Here is a 15,249-nt window from a genome sequence, read left to right as displayed (position 1 = left end):
TTAAGGAAAGTACTGGAATTGTTGAGGAAAGAAAAACTGTACGCTAAGTTTTCAAAGTGTGCATTTTGGTTAAAAGAAGTTCAATTCCTTGAACATGTTGTGAGCAAAGAAGGTATTCAGGTTGATCCGACAAAGATTGAAACCGTTGTAAACTGGGAAACCCCAAAAACTCCGAAGCATATACGTCAATTTTTAGGATTAGCTGGTTACTACAGAAGATTCATCCAAGATTTTTCCAAAATAGCAAAACCCTTGACTGCATTAACGCATAAAGGAAAGAAATTTGAATGGAAGGATGAACAGGAGGAAGCGTTCCAATTGTTGAAGAAAAAGCTAACTACGGCACCTATATTGTCATTGCCTGAAGGGAATGATGATTTTGTGATATATTGTGACGCCTCAAAGCAAGGTCTCGGTTGTATATTAATGAAACGAACGAAAGTAATTGCTTATGCGTCTAGACAATTGAAGATTCACGAGCAAAATTATACGACTCACGATTTGGAATTGGGCGCTGTTGTTTTTGCATTAAAGACTTGGAGGCATTACTTATATGGGATCAAAAGTATTATATATACTGACCACAAAAGTCTCCAATATATATTTGATCAGAAACAACTAAACATGAGGCAGCGTAGGTGGATTGAATTGTTAAATGACTACGACTTTGAGATTCGTTACCACCCGGGAAAGGCGAATGTGGTAGCCGACGCTTTGAGTAGAAAGGACAGAGAACCTACACGAGTAAAATCAATGAACATAATTATTCGTACTAACCTTACTACTCAAATAAAGGAGGTGCAACAGGGGTTGTAAAAGAAGGAAAGTTGAAGAATGAGATACCCAAAGGATCGGAGAAACATCTTAAAATTCGAGAAGACGGAACCCGATAAAGGGCTGATAGAATTTGGGTACCAAAGTTTGGAGATGTGAGAGAAGTGGTACATAAGGAAGCACATAAAACCAGATACTTAATACATCCCGGAGCAGGAAAAATGTACAAAGATCTCAAGAAGCACTTTTGTTGGCCGGGTATGAAAGCCGATATTGCTAAATATGTAGGAGAATGCTTGACGTGTTCAAAGGTCAAAGCTGAACATCAGAAACCATTAGGTCTACTCCAACAACCTGAAATCCCAGAATGGAAATGGGAAAACATTACCATGGATTTCATTACTAAAGTGCCAAGGACTGCAAGTGGTTATGATACTATTTGGGTCATAGTCGATCGTCTCACCAAGTCAGCACACTTCCTGCCAATGAGAAGATGACAAAATGGAGAAGTTAGCACATCTATACTTGAAGGAAGTTGTCTCCAGACATGGAATACCAGTCTCTATAATCTCTGATAGGGATGGCAAATTTGTTTCAAGGTTTTGGCAGACACTGCAACAAGCATTGGGGACTCGTCTAGACATGAGTACTGCTTATCATCCACAAACTGATGGGCAGAGTGAAAGGACGATACAGACCCTTGAAGATATGCTACGAGCATGTGTTATCAATTTCGGAAACAGTTGGGGTCGACACCTACCGTTAGTAGAATTTTCCTACAACAATAGTTATCATTCGAGTATTGAGATGGCGCCGTTTGAGGCACTTTATGGTAGAAAGTGCAGGTCTCCAATTTGTTGGAGTGAAGTGGGGGATAGACAGATTACGAGTCCGGAGATAATACAAGAAACTACCGAGAAAATCATCCAAATTCAACAACGATTGAAAACCGCACAGAGTCGACAAAAGAGCTATGCGGACAGTAAAAGAAAAGATATAGAATTTGAGATTGGAGAGATGGTCATGCTTAAGGTTTCACCTTGGAAAGGCGTTGTTCGATTTGGTAAACGGGGGAAACTAAATCCAAGGTACATTGGACCATTCAAGATTATAGATCGTGTCGGACTAGTAGCTTACCAACTGGAGTTACCTCAACAACTTGCGGCTGTACATAACACTTTTCATGTCTTGAATCTGAAGAAGTGTTTTGCTAAAGAAGATCTCACTATTCCATTAGACGAAATCCAAATCAACGAAAAACTTCAATTTATTGAAGAACCCGTCGAAATAATGGATCGTGAGGTTAAAAGACTTAAGCAAAACAAGATACCAATTGTTAAGGTTCGATGGAATGCCCATAGAGGACCTGAGTTTACCTGGGAGCGTGAAGATCAGATGAAGAAGAAATACCCACACCTATTTCTAGAAGATGCATCAACACCTCCAACTGTTTAAAATTTCGGGACGAAATTTAATTAACGGGTAGGTACAGTAGTGACCCGAACTTTTCCATGTTATATATTAAATGAAAACTATATTTTTATGATTAAATGTTTCCAACATGTTAAGCAATCAAACTTGTTAAGACTTGAATATTTGAAATGTGTTTCATATAGACAATTGACCACCCAAGTTGACCGGGGAATCATGAACGTTAAAAATTTGTAAAAACTACATGATGATATATATATATGGTTAACATGAGATTATGATAAGTAAGTATCTCACTAAGTATATTAACAATGAGTAATATACATAAAAATGAGTTTATTGAATTAAGAAACTCGAAACGATATATATAACGATTATCGTTATAACAACGTCTTACTAAATACATATGAATCATATTAAGATATTGATACACTATGTTTAACATGATAAAATGATAATTAAGTATTTCATTAAGTGTGTTAACAATGAACTACATATGTAAAACAACACTACTAACTTAAGAATTTCGAAACGAGGCATATATGTAACGATTATCGTTGTAACGACATTTTATGTATATATATCATAATAAGATATATTCATACATTATAATATCATGATAATGTAATAATTTAACATCTCATTTAAGTATAATAACAATGAATTAATTACATTTAACAAGATCGTTAACTTAAAGGTCTTAAAACAACACTTACATGTAATGACTAACGGTGACTTAACGACTCAGTTAAAATGTATATACATGTAGTGTATTAAGATGTATTAATACACTTTTGAAAGACTTCAAGACATATATCAAAGTATTTCTACTTAGCAAAAATTCTCAAAATTACATTCTCATTCGTTTCCATCAACAATTCTACTCGTGTACACTCGTATTTGTACTCGTACAATACACAACTTCTAGATGTATTTACTATTGGTATATACACCTTTAATCATTCATTCTTAGCAGCCATCTTAGAGTCAAAAACATGTTGAACCATTAGTTAACAACTTGTATGACTAATGAGATAAAAACAAACTTAAGGATCTTTTTTTCTTTATAACAAGTAATTTCGTTTTTATGATTTCACCCCATTTTTCCATTCCATTTTCTCATACTTACACTCCAAATTCTCTCTCAAAATACTCGTAACATCATACTTGATCATCTCCAAGCATTTTCACCATCTTTTAGCTTCAATTACAAGCTTTAATCATCATAAAAACAACCATTCAAGAACACTTCAAGAAATCTTGCTAGCTTACTTCCAATCTTGCAAATCCATTTCAAGTGATCATCCAATCTCAAGAAATCTTTCTTATTTACAGTAATATATCTTTCTAATTCAAGGTAATACTCATATTCAAACTTTGATTCAATTTCTATAACTATAACAATCTTATTTCGAGTGGAAACCTTACTTGAACTTGTTTTCGTGTCATGATTCTGCTTCAAGAACTTTCAAGCCATCCAAGGATCCTTTGAAGCTAGATCCATTTTTCTCTTTTCCAGTAGGTTTATCCATAAAACTTGAGGTAGTAATGATGTTCATAACATCATTCAATTCATACATATAAAGCTATCTTATTCGAAGGTTTAAACTTGTAATCACTAGAACATAGTTTAGTTAATTCTAAACTTGTTCGCAAACAGAAGTTAATCCTTCTAACTTGACTTTTAAAATCAACTAAACACATGTTCTATATCTATATGATATGCTAACTTAATGATTTAAAACCTGAAAATACGATGAACACCGTAAAACCGGACATACGCCGTCGTAGTAACACCGCGGGCTGTTTTGGGTTTGATAATTAAAAACTATGATAAACTTTGATTTAAAAGTTGTTCTTCTGGGAAAATGATTTTTCTTATAAACATGAAACTATATCCAAAAATCATGGTTAAACTCAAAGTGGAAATATGTTTTTCAAAATGGTCATCAAGACGTCGTTCTTTCGACTGAAATGACTACCTCTTATAAAAACAACTTGTAACTTATATTTCCGACTATAAACCTATACTTTTTCTGTTTAGATTCATAAAATAGAGTTCAATATGAAACCATAGCAATTTGATTCACTCAAAACGGATTTAAAACGAAGAAGTTATGGGTAAAACAAGATTGGATATTTTTTGATTGTTGTAGCTACGGGAAATATTGTAACAAATCTATATTAATCATATCCTAGCTAACTTATATTGTATTATACATGTATTCTAATATATTATGTAATCTTGGAATACCATAGACACATATGCAAATGTTTTGACATATCATATCGACCCATGTATAAATATTATTTGGAACAACCATAGACACTCTATATGCAGTAATGTTGGAGTTAGCTATACAGGGTTGAGGTTGATTCCAAAAATATATATACTTTGAGTTGTGATCTAGCCTGAGAAGTGTATACATTGGGTCATGGATTGATTCAAGATAATATATATCGATTTATTTCTGTACATCTAACTGTGGACAACTAGTTGTAGGTTACTAACGAGGACATCTGACTTAATAAACTTAAAATAGTAAAACGTATTAAAAATGTTGTAAATATATTTTGAACATACTTTGATATATATGTACATATTTGTTATAGGTTCGTGAATCGACCAGTGGCCAAGTCTTACTTCCCGACGAAGTAAAAATCTGTGAAAGTGAGTTATAGTCCCATTTTTAAAATCTAATATTTTTGGGATGAGAATACATGCAGTTTTATAAATGTTTTACAAAATAGACACAAGTATGCGAAACTACATTCTATGGTTGGATTATTAAACCGAATATCGCCCTTCAAGTCTGGTAGCCTAAGAATTAGGGAAATGGTCCCTAATTGACGCGAATCCTAAAGATAGATCTATTGGGCTTAACAACCCCCATTCAGGTTATGGATGGTTTAGTACTTCGAGATTATTATACAGATGAGAGGTTCTGTTTTGGGGATATTCTATGCATTAAATTAACATCGGTTACCAGGTGTTCAACATATGAATGATTTTTATGCACTTGCGAGTGTAATGATATTTATGAAAAATGAGAAATCTTGTGGTCTATTATTATGATTTGATAATATATAGGTTAAACCTATAACTCACCAACATTTTTGTTGACGTTTTAAGCATGTTTATTCTCAGGTGATTATTAAGAGCTTCAGCTGTTGCATACTAAAATAAGGACAAGATTTGGAGTCCATGCTTGTATGATATTGTGTAAAAACTGCATTCAAGAAACTTACTGTGATGTAATATATTTTTATTGTAAACTATTATGTAATGGTCGTGTGAAAACGGTACATTTTAGATTATCATTATTTGATAATCTACGTAATGTTTTTTAAACCATTATCGATAAAATAAAGGTTATGGTTGTTATAAAAAATGAATGCAGTATTTGAAAAACGTCTCATATAGAGGTCAAAACCTCGTGACAAAATCAATTAATATGGAACGTTTATAATCAATATGAATGGGACATTTCACATAACTTTATAATCCCTCTCCAAAATTAGCCAATTTTATCACAGCTCCAGGAAATCAATTTCGACTTTTCATTCGAATAAACTCTATTATAACCTTGATATATAAGTTTGCCTTCATCATTGTTACCGGAGAACCTTTTATATCTCGCCACATTAGCAGTAAACTTACCAACAACTTCATTGATCTTTAAGCCTCTCCGAAAAATCACGATACTTATTCATTGAAACTCTATCAAGTACTCATCTGCAACTTGTAACAATAATTGTCATACCAACTACTGGGAATTAGCAATCAGTATTTTGAATTTCACAGCAATTTTACGCCAACGGTTATATATATATATATATATATATATATATATATATATATATATATATATATATATATATATATATATATATATATATATATATATATATACATATAACGTCTATCTCCAAGACTTACATACTTCGAATGTGAAGTTTCTGAAAAACACCCTAAACTGCGAACTAGTTCTCGGAATTTTGAAAAATGCTGATGAAGCAGCAAAAACTGTAAACGATCTTAACAGTCAAAAGTTTGATGATAAAGAATAGTGTGTTGGCGAAGCTCATAAAAAGAGAAGGTTTGAAAACTGGAAAACGGATTGAGCAAACCATGAAGGTGGCTGTGGACAAACGACAAAGAATAAACCTGCCTTCAAAGAATCCAAATGATTCAGTGTCTGCTGAAGTTGTTATCAAATATCTGCTTCTGACTCTAAACCTTTATGAACAAATCTTCTTCATCATCCATCGATATTGGAAATTCTAAGATATCATCGAATCTTTCATTATAAATATCCTCGATATTTCTGAAGATATTTTCATGACTATTCTTATCTGAAATAATTCATCTCTTTGCGCTATCTGCATTACATCATAAAAGAAACTGTTTTAGTTTCTAAATTCTGAAAAATTCGAATTTAAAATATGAATATTTTTGAAGTAGTGTTGGGAACTGAAGCATGAGTTAGTATAATATAATGACACTTGATCTGTAACATCCCGCCTTTTTCCATTTACTTTTCCGTTATACTAATATAAAGTCCGTTATATGTTTATAACATCTCCCGTTGATACGCGTTTGAAATTATCTCGTTTAGATAATTCACGCACCCGATTGGAAGTAGAGGGACTTGTTTTGCCAACATGCCAAAATGGTGACTAGCACTTGACTAGTCAACCATCTTCCACCTCTTTCCTCATTTTCTTTTTTCTTTTCTTTCAACACTTTCATATTTTTCTCTAATTCATCAAAAAGCAATTCATCATCCATATTCAATCGATCAAGCTTCGGGCCAAACAAATTACATATTTGAACTCCTCGTGATCTCCTCTTCGATTCCATACCGGCTTCATCAAATTTGGGTAACTTTCTAAAATCACTAATTTTATGTGTTCTTGAGTTTTTGAGTTAAAAAGGTTGTTAATTAGTATCTATGGCTCAAGTCTAGTATGATTATGTGTTTTGTATACTTGTTCTTGCTATTTGGGTGTAACTAGCTCATATTGAAAGAAAGCGTGTTTAATCTTGAGTTTTAGGTGTACATATGTTGGTTGATGATGAAAGTTCATGTTTTAATTGTGTTCCTAACATCACTAGCTTCAAATTGGTATGTAGGTTGACATGGATTAGTTTCATAAGCAAGATTGTTGATTTTATGATTTTGGGTTAGGGTTTGATAAAAGTAAATTGAATATTTGATGCATTAAATGCTTAGCAATGTTAATTGTTAGTGTCTAGTTGTGTTGTATGCTTGATTATCTTCAAAACGGCGTATTACACATGTGCATTAATTTACCGAATCATAATATGGCATTTATGAACTTGGAGTAATAAATGATGAGCATTAATGGTGATTTTGATATAAGTTGTTTGGTTTTGATTTAGTAAATGCGTTTAGTTATTCTCCTTGTCAAATTACCTTTCTCATGATATATGATATGCGTTTTAAGTGTTTTCGGTGCATGAAATATGTTAAAATGAGTTTTGGTTCGTTACTTAAGTTATTTTCTGCAATTAGCAATTCCCCAGGTTATGCGCGCCGCGCGTGCACCTGCGCACCGCGCAAATCAGAAAAACCAAATAAATGGTTCCCTTGGTCGAGTTCTGACCTGGTATTGCACATGGGTGCGCGCCGCGCAACCCATTGCGCACCGCGCAAATGGCCCAGGCCAACTTTCTTGTCTTTAAACGCTCCCAAAATGTTTCCCGCTTAACCGTAACTCTGATTAACATGAAACTTGACTATTATGCTCGTATATGACTTCTCATCATGAGAAAATTAACGGACACCCGACCCGACCTCGTTGACTTTGACTTTGACCAAGTTTGACTTTTAGTCAAACTTAACCAAACGATTATACAATCGTTCTAACATGCTTAACTACTTGTATCGTGCATGAAACTTGACAAATTGATTCACATGATATATTAATCGAGTCGTAACGAGCCATAGGACTAATTGAACATCTTTGACCTTTCGTGACTATCGATATTGATACAACCTATTTGTTTAGGTCAAGACTAGCATTGTTCTTTGCACACATTTACTTGTTGAAGTACTTTACTACTCGTGCATTCAAGGTGAGATCATAGTCCCACTCTTACTCTTTTTGAACTTACATTTGGGATGAGAAAACATAAACATTTCTTTTACTAAGTGAACACAAGTACAGGAAAACAAACATTCTACATACGAGTTTAGAACAAAATCCTCAATTCGATTATCATTAGTTACACTTGCCGGGTGTAAGCGAGAACTTATGTTTTATGGATCCATATGGGTTTGACAAACCCTCATTCAAACGGCTCGCTACCGTTTACGAATGAAATATATTTTCGAGAAACAGTGTATGTTCTAGCACTATGTGATGGGGTTCAATGGAAGGAAATGTTAAGCATTGATAATTGGGTGCTCGTGAAACAAACTTTTGGAATGTATTACTATTATTTCATTGATGCAAATCTTGTGGTTCACTTGTACTTACTTACTTAAACCTATGATTTCACCAACGTTTTCGTTGACAGATTTCTATGTTTTTCTCAGGTCCTTGAACGATACATGATACATGCTTCCGCTCATTATTTTGATACTTGCATTGGATGTCGAGTATATATGCATACATGGAGCGTCTTTTGGATACTTTTAAATTGTGTCGCATAAGTTTCATTTGTACTTAAAACTTTGTATCGTAACTTGTGGTGGAACTATTCTTGTAAACTTGAACAACCTTTACATTTGAAATGAATGCGACATATCTTTTGGTCAAACGTTGTTTTAAAGACTTATGACCACGTAACGGGACCTAAGTAGACGGCGCCGTCAATGACGATTTGGTCGGGTCGCTACAGATGGTATCAGAGCGTTGGTTGTAGGGATTTAGAGTTCATTGGTGTCAACCTCGAGTCATAGGGTACATTGGTGAGTCTAGACTACAACCGGCATATAGACTTGAAGTAGGAATTACTTGACTACTTGTGCATTTATACTCGAACGCTTCTACTCATATCTACTCTTAGTTCATCTTAATCTCACGTTGTTTAATTTGATTGACGCGCCACCTTGACTATATGAAATGATGTCGAATGCACATATGAATCAGGGTAATATAATTTCCGGGATTATATTACGGTGACTCATATGAACGTTCCGACATTATGACATAAAGAATTTAAGGCGAGTCGAGGAAAAACTTCTCTTTATCTTTATTCTATATCACGGTTAGTATTATTGAGAATACTAATCAATGATATTCTTGTGTCTTGAAGGAACAATGGCTCCTCGTCGTGTACGCCGCAATGAAACTCCCGAACAAGCTCTCGAACGGATGATAGCTACCGCCGTAGATGCGGCCATGGCCGGTCACTCATCCAACAACAATAATAATAACAACCACAACAACAACAACAACAACAACAACAACAATGGAGCCGGAAACTCAAACGAGGGATGCTCCTATAAAGCTTTCATGGGGTGCAAACCTCACACTTTTGATGGAACCGGGGGACCGGTCGTGCTCACCCGATGGTTTGAGCAAACGGAAGCCGTCTTTAGCATAAGCGGTTGTCGAGACCAAGACAAGGTCAAATACTCCACTCACACTTTCTCCGGAATTGCTCTAACATGGTGGAACACCTATGTTCAATCGGTGGGTACCGATGAAGCTCATGCCCTCTCTTGGGCCGATCTAAAGGAAAAGATGATTGTTGAATATTTTCCGCGCGAAGAAACCCGAAAGCTTGAGGAAGAACTAAGAGCTTTGAAAGCGGTCGGAAACGATCTTAAAGCTTATAATCAACGCTTCGCCGAACTATCCTTGATGTGTCCTAATCTTGTTAACCCCGAATCTCAAAGGATTGAGCTCTACATGCTCGGTCTTCCAAAAAGCATCAAACAAGGGGTGATGTCATCCAAACCCACTACTCATCAAGCCGCTATGAACATGGCTCGCCAACTAATTGAAACGGTTGACGAAATCGTAGTTCCGGCACCTAAGGCCGAGGATAAATCAGGCGGCAACAAAAGAAAGTGGGAACCCTCCCAATCAAGCAACAACAACTTTGCTAAGAAGCCTTACACCTCCGACGGCAAGAGGGGTTATGCCGGGAACCTACCTCTTTGCAACAAATGCAACAAACATCACTTTGGTGAATGTGGCAAGTTAATTTGCCACCGGTGCCAAGGAGTTGGTCATAAGGCCAACGATTGTAAAAGTGCCACTCCCGTTGCTCGAAAGTGGCCCAATGCACCAAAGACGGGCACTTGTTACGAATGTGGTCAAACAGGTCATTATAGAAATGCATGCCCAAAGAAGAAAGATAACCCCAACACGCGCGGCCGAGCTTTCAACATCAACACCGAGGAAGCCCGGGATGACACTGAACTAGTCACGGGTACGTTTCTTCTCAACAATTCTTATGTCTCTTGCTTATTCGATTCAGGTGCCGATAAATGCTTTGTATCCAAGACTTTGACTCATTCTTTTAGCACTCCACCTCTTCCATTAGATACCACTTATACCATTGAAGTGGCTAACGGGAAACTATTAAGTGCCGACACATATTACCGGGGGTGTACGATAAACATTTTGGGTAAGGAATTTGAAATTGATTTGATACCCATGGAACTAGGAAGCTTTGATGTAATAATCGGTATGAATTGGTTAGTCAAAACGAAATCTAACATTCTTTGTGATCTTAACGCAATCCGAATTCCTATCGAGAATGGTGAACCTTTGATCGTCTATGGCGATAAGAGTTGCACCGGACTCAACCTCGTTTCGTGTGTTAAAGTTAGAAAACTACTCCGTAAGGGTTGTTTTGCGATCCTTGCTCACGTTAAGAAAGTCGAGTCCGATGAGAAGCACATCGATGATGTGCCAATTGTTAGTGACTATTCCGATGTATTTCCCGACGAATTGCCGGGTCTTCCGCCTTATCGACCAGTTGAATTCCAAATCGATCTTATTCCGGGAGCCGCACCCGTAGCACGTGCACCATATAGACTCGCTCCATCTGAAATGCAAGAATTGCAAAGTCAAATCCAAGAACTACTTGATCGAGGTTTTATCCAACCTAGCCATTCACCTTGGGGCGCTCCGATTTTGTTTGTTAAAAAGAAAGACGGATCCCTACGAATGTGCATTGATTATCGTGAACTAAATAAATTGACGGTTAAGAACCGATATCCTCTTCCTCGCATCGATGACCTCTTTGATCAACTACAAGGGTCTTGTGTATATTCGAAAATCGATCTCCGCTCGGGTTATCATCAATTGAGGGTTAAGGGGGAAGATGTCTCCAAAACCGCTTTCCGAACTCGTTATGGTAGTTATGAATTCCTTGTCATGCCATTTGGTCTCACTAACGCACCGGCGGTGTTCATGGATCTTATGAACCGCGTGTGCAAACCGTATCTCGATAAATTCGTTATTGTGTTCATCGATGACATATTGATCTATTCTAAAAATGAAGAAGAGCACGAACAACATCTCCGACTTGTGCTTGAACTTTTAAGACAAGAACAACTCTATGCCAAATTCTCCAAGTGTGAATTTTGGTTAAAGGAAGTTCAATTTCTTGGTCATGTTGTAAGTGACCAAGGTATTAAAGTCGATCCAACGAAAATCGAAGCCATTAGCAAATGGGAGACTCCTACTACTCCTACTCACATTCGTCAATTTTTGGGTCTCGCCGGGTACTATCGTAGATTCATCGAAAATTTCTCTTTGGTTGCACGTCCTCTAACCGCATTGACTCACAAGGGAAAGAAATTCATTTGGGCGACCGAACATGAATCCGCATTCCAAATCTTGAAAACGAAGCTAACCACCGCTCCTATCTTGTCACTTCCCGAAGGCAATGATGACTTTGTTGTATATTGCGATGCCTCAAAACATGGTTTTGGGTGTGTATTGATGCAACGAACGAAAGTCATTGCTTATGCTTCTCGACAACTCAAAATTCATGAACGAAACTATACGACACATGATCTCGAACTCGGAGCCGTTGTCTTTGCACTTAAAATATGGAGACACTATCTTTATGGAACCAAGAGTACTATCTTCACCGATCACAAAAGCCTTCAACACATTTTCGATCAAAAGCAACTAAACATGAGACAACGAAGGTGGATTGAAACCTTAAACGATTACGATTGCGAGCTTCGTTACCATCCCGGGAAGGCAAATGTAGTAGCCGATGCCTTAAGTCAAAAAGAAAGAGCGGTGCCTCTCCGTGTCCGAGCTTTAAACATCACCATTCACACCAACCTTAATAGCCAAATTCGGGTAGCCCAAGATGAGGCTCTCAAGGATGAAAACATCTCTCTCGAACACTTGAACGTCCTCACCTCTCGATTCGAAGTTAAAGAAACCGGACTCCGATATTTCGCCGAAAGAATTTGGGTGCCTAGTTATGGGGATCTACGAAGCCTTATTTTAGATGAAGCCCATAAGTCACGATACTCGATTCACCCCGGTGCCAATAAGATGTACCACGACCTTAAACAACTATATTGGTGGCCGAACATCAAAAGGGACGTAGCTACTTATGTTTCCAAGTGTTTGACATGTTCCAAAGTCAAAGCCGAACACCAAAGACCGTCCGGGTTACTTCAACAACCCGAGATCCCGCAATGGAAGTGGGAAAGGATAACGATGGATTTTATCACCAAGCTACCAAAAACGACGGGCGGTTATGATACCATTTGGGTTATTGTTGACCGTCTCACCAAATCCGCACACTTCCTTGCCATGAAAGAAACGGACAAAATGGAGAAACTTGCACAACTTTACATTAAGGAGATCGTAGCCCGACACGGTGTACCTTTATCGATTATCTCCGACCGAGATGGCCGTTTCGTTTCTAGATTTTGGCGTACATTGCAAGAAGCGTTGGGAACGCGTTTAGACATGAGCACCGCATATCATCCTCAAACCGATGGACAAAGCGAACGTACAATTCAAACCTTAGAGGACATGTTACGAGCTTGCGTGGTTGATTTCGGAAAAGCTTGGGACAAGCACTTACCTCTCGCCGAGTTCTCTTACAACAATAGTTATCACGCGAGTATTAAAGCCGCACCTTTTGAAGCGCTATATGGCCGCAAATGTCGTTCACCTCTTTGTTGGGCCGAGGTAGGCGACGTGCAAATCACCAGACCCGAACTCATTCACGAAACCACCGAGAAAATCGTTCAAATCCGAGATAGGCTTAGGACGGCCCGAAGTCGTCAAAAGAGCTATACCGACAAACGACGCAACGATCTTGAATTTCAAGTCGGTGATCGAGTAATGTTAAAAGTCGCACCTTGGAAGGGTGTAATCCGTTTTGGGAAATGCGGGAAGCTAAATCCGCGGTATATTGGTCCTTTCGAAATCTTGGAGCGTATTGGAACCGTTGCTTATCGTTTAGATCTTCCGCCTCAATTGAACTCCGTTCATCCTACCTTCCATGTGTCTAACTTGAAAAAGTGTCTTGCCGAACCCGATATCGTCATCCCTCTCGAAGAACTTACTATTGATGACAAACTTCATTTTGTGGAGGAACCGGTTGAAATTGTGGACACCTCCGTCAAGACATTGAAACAAAGCCGAATCCCGATTGTCAAGGTTCGTTGGAATGCCAAAAGAGGACCCGAGTTTACTTGGGAAAGACAAGATCAAATGCAAAGTAAGTATCCTCATCTATTCGTGAATTCGGAAACGCAAGATCTCGAGGAAGAAACAACGACTACTACGCCTACTTAAATTTCGGGACGAAATTTCTTTTAAGGAGTAGGTAATGTAACATCCCGCCTTTTTCCATTTACTTTTCCGTTATACTAATATAAAGTCCGTTATATGTTTATAACATCTCCCGTTGATACGCGTTTTAAATTATCTTGTTTAGGTAATTCACGCACCCGATTGGAAGTAGAGGGACTTGTTTTGCCAACATGCCAAAATGGTGACTAGCACTTGACTAGTCAACCATCTTCCACCTCTTTCCTCATTTTCTTTTTTCTTTTCTTTCAACTCTTTCATATTTTTCTCTAATTCATCAAAAAGCAATTCATCATCCATATTCAATCGATCAAGCTTCGGGCCAAACAAATTACATATTTGAACTCCTCGTGATCTCCTCTTCGATTCCATACCGGCTTCATCAAATTTGGGTAACTTTCTAAAATCACTAATTTTATGTGTTCTTGAGTTTTTGAGTTAAAAAGGTTGTTAATTAGTGTCTATGGCTCAAGTCTAGTATGATTATGTGTTTTGTATACTTGTTCTTGCTATTTGGGTGTAACTAGCTCATATTGAAAGAAAGCTTGTTTAATCTTGAGTTTTAGGTGTACATATGTTGGTTGATGATGAAAGTTCATGTTTTAATTGTGTTCCTAACATCACTAGCTTCAAATTGGTATGTAGGTTGACATGGATTAGTTTCATAAGCAAGATTGTTGATTTTATGATTTTGGGTTAGGGTTTGATAAAAGTAAATTGAATATTTGATGCATTAAATGCTTAGCAATGTTAATTGTTAGTGTCTAGTTGTGTTGTATGCTTGATTATCTTCAAAACGGCGTATTACACATGTGCATTAATTTACCGAATCATAATATGGCATTTATGAACTTGGAGTAATAAATGATGAGCATTAATGGTGATTTTGATATAAGTTGTTTGGTTTTGATTTAGTAAATGCGTTTAGTTATTCTCCTTGTCAAATTACCTTTCTCATGATATATGATATGCGTTTTAAGTGTTTTCGGTGCATGAAATATGTTAAAATGAGTTTTGGTTCGTTACTTAAGTTATTTTCTGCAATTAGCAATTCCCCAGGTTATGCGCGCCGCGCGTGCACCTGCGCACCGCGCAAATCAGAAAAACCAAATAAATGGTTCCCTTGGTCGAGTTCTGACCTGGTATTGCACATGGGTGCGCGCCGCGCAACCCATTGCGCACCGCGCAAATGGCCCAGGCCAACTTTCTTGTCTGTAAACGCTCCCAAAATGTTTCCCGCTTAACCGTAACTCTGATTAA

The sequence above is a fragment of the Rutidosis leptorrhynchoides genome, chromosome 3 (assembly GCF_046630445.1).
Source record: "Rutidosis leptorrhynchoides isolate AG116_Rl617_1_P2 chromosome 3, CSIRO_AGI_Rlap_v1, whole genome shotgun sequence".
In the NCBI taxonomy this organism is placed as follows: domain Eukaryota; kingdom Viridiplantae; phylum Streptophyta; class Magnoliopsida; order Asterales; family Asteraceae; genus Rutidosis; species Rutidosis leptorrhynchoides.
Note: the sequence above shows the minus strand (reverse complement) of the source record.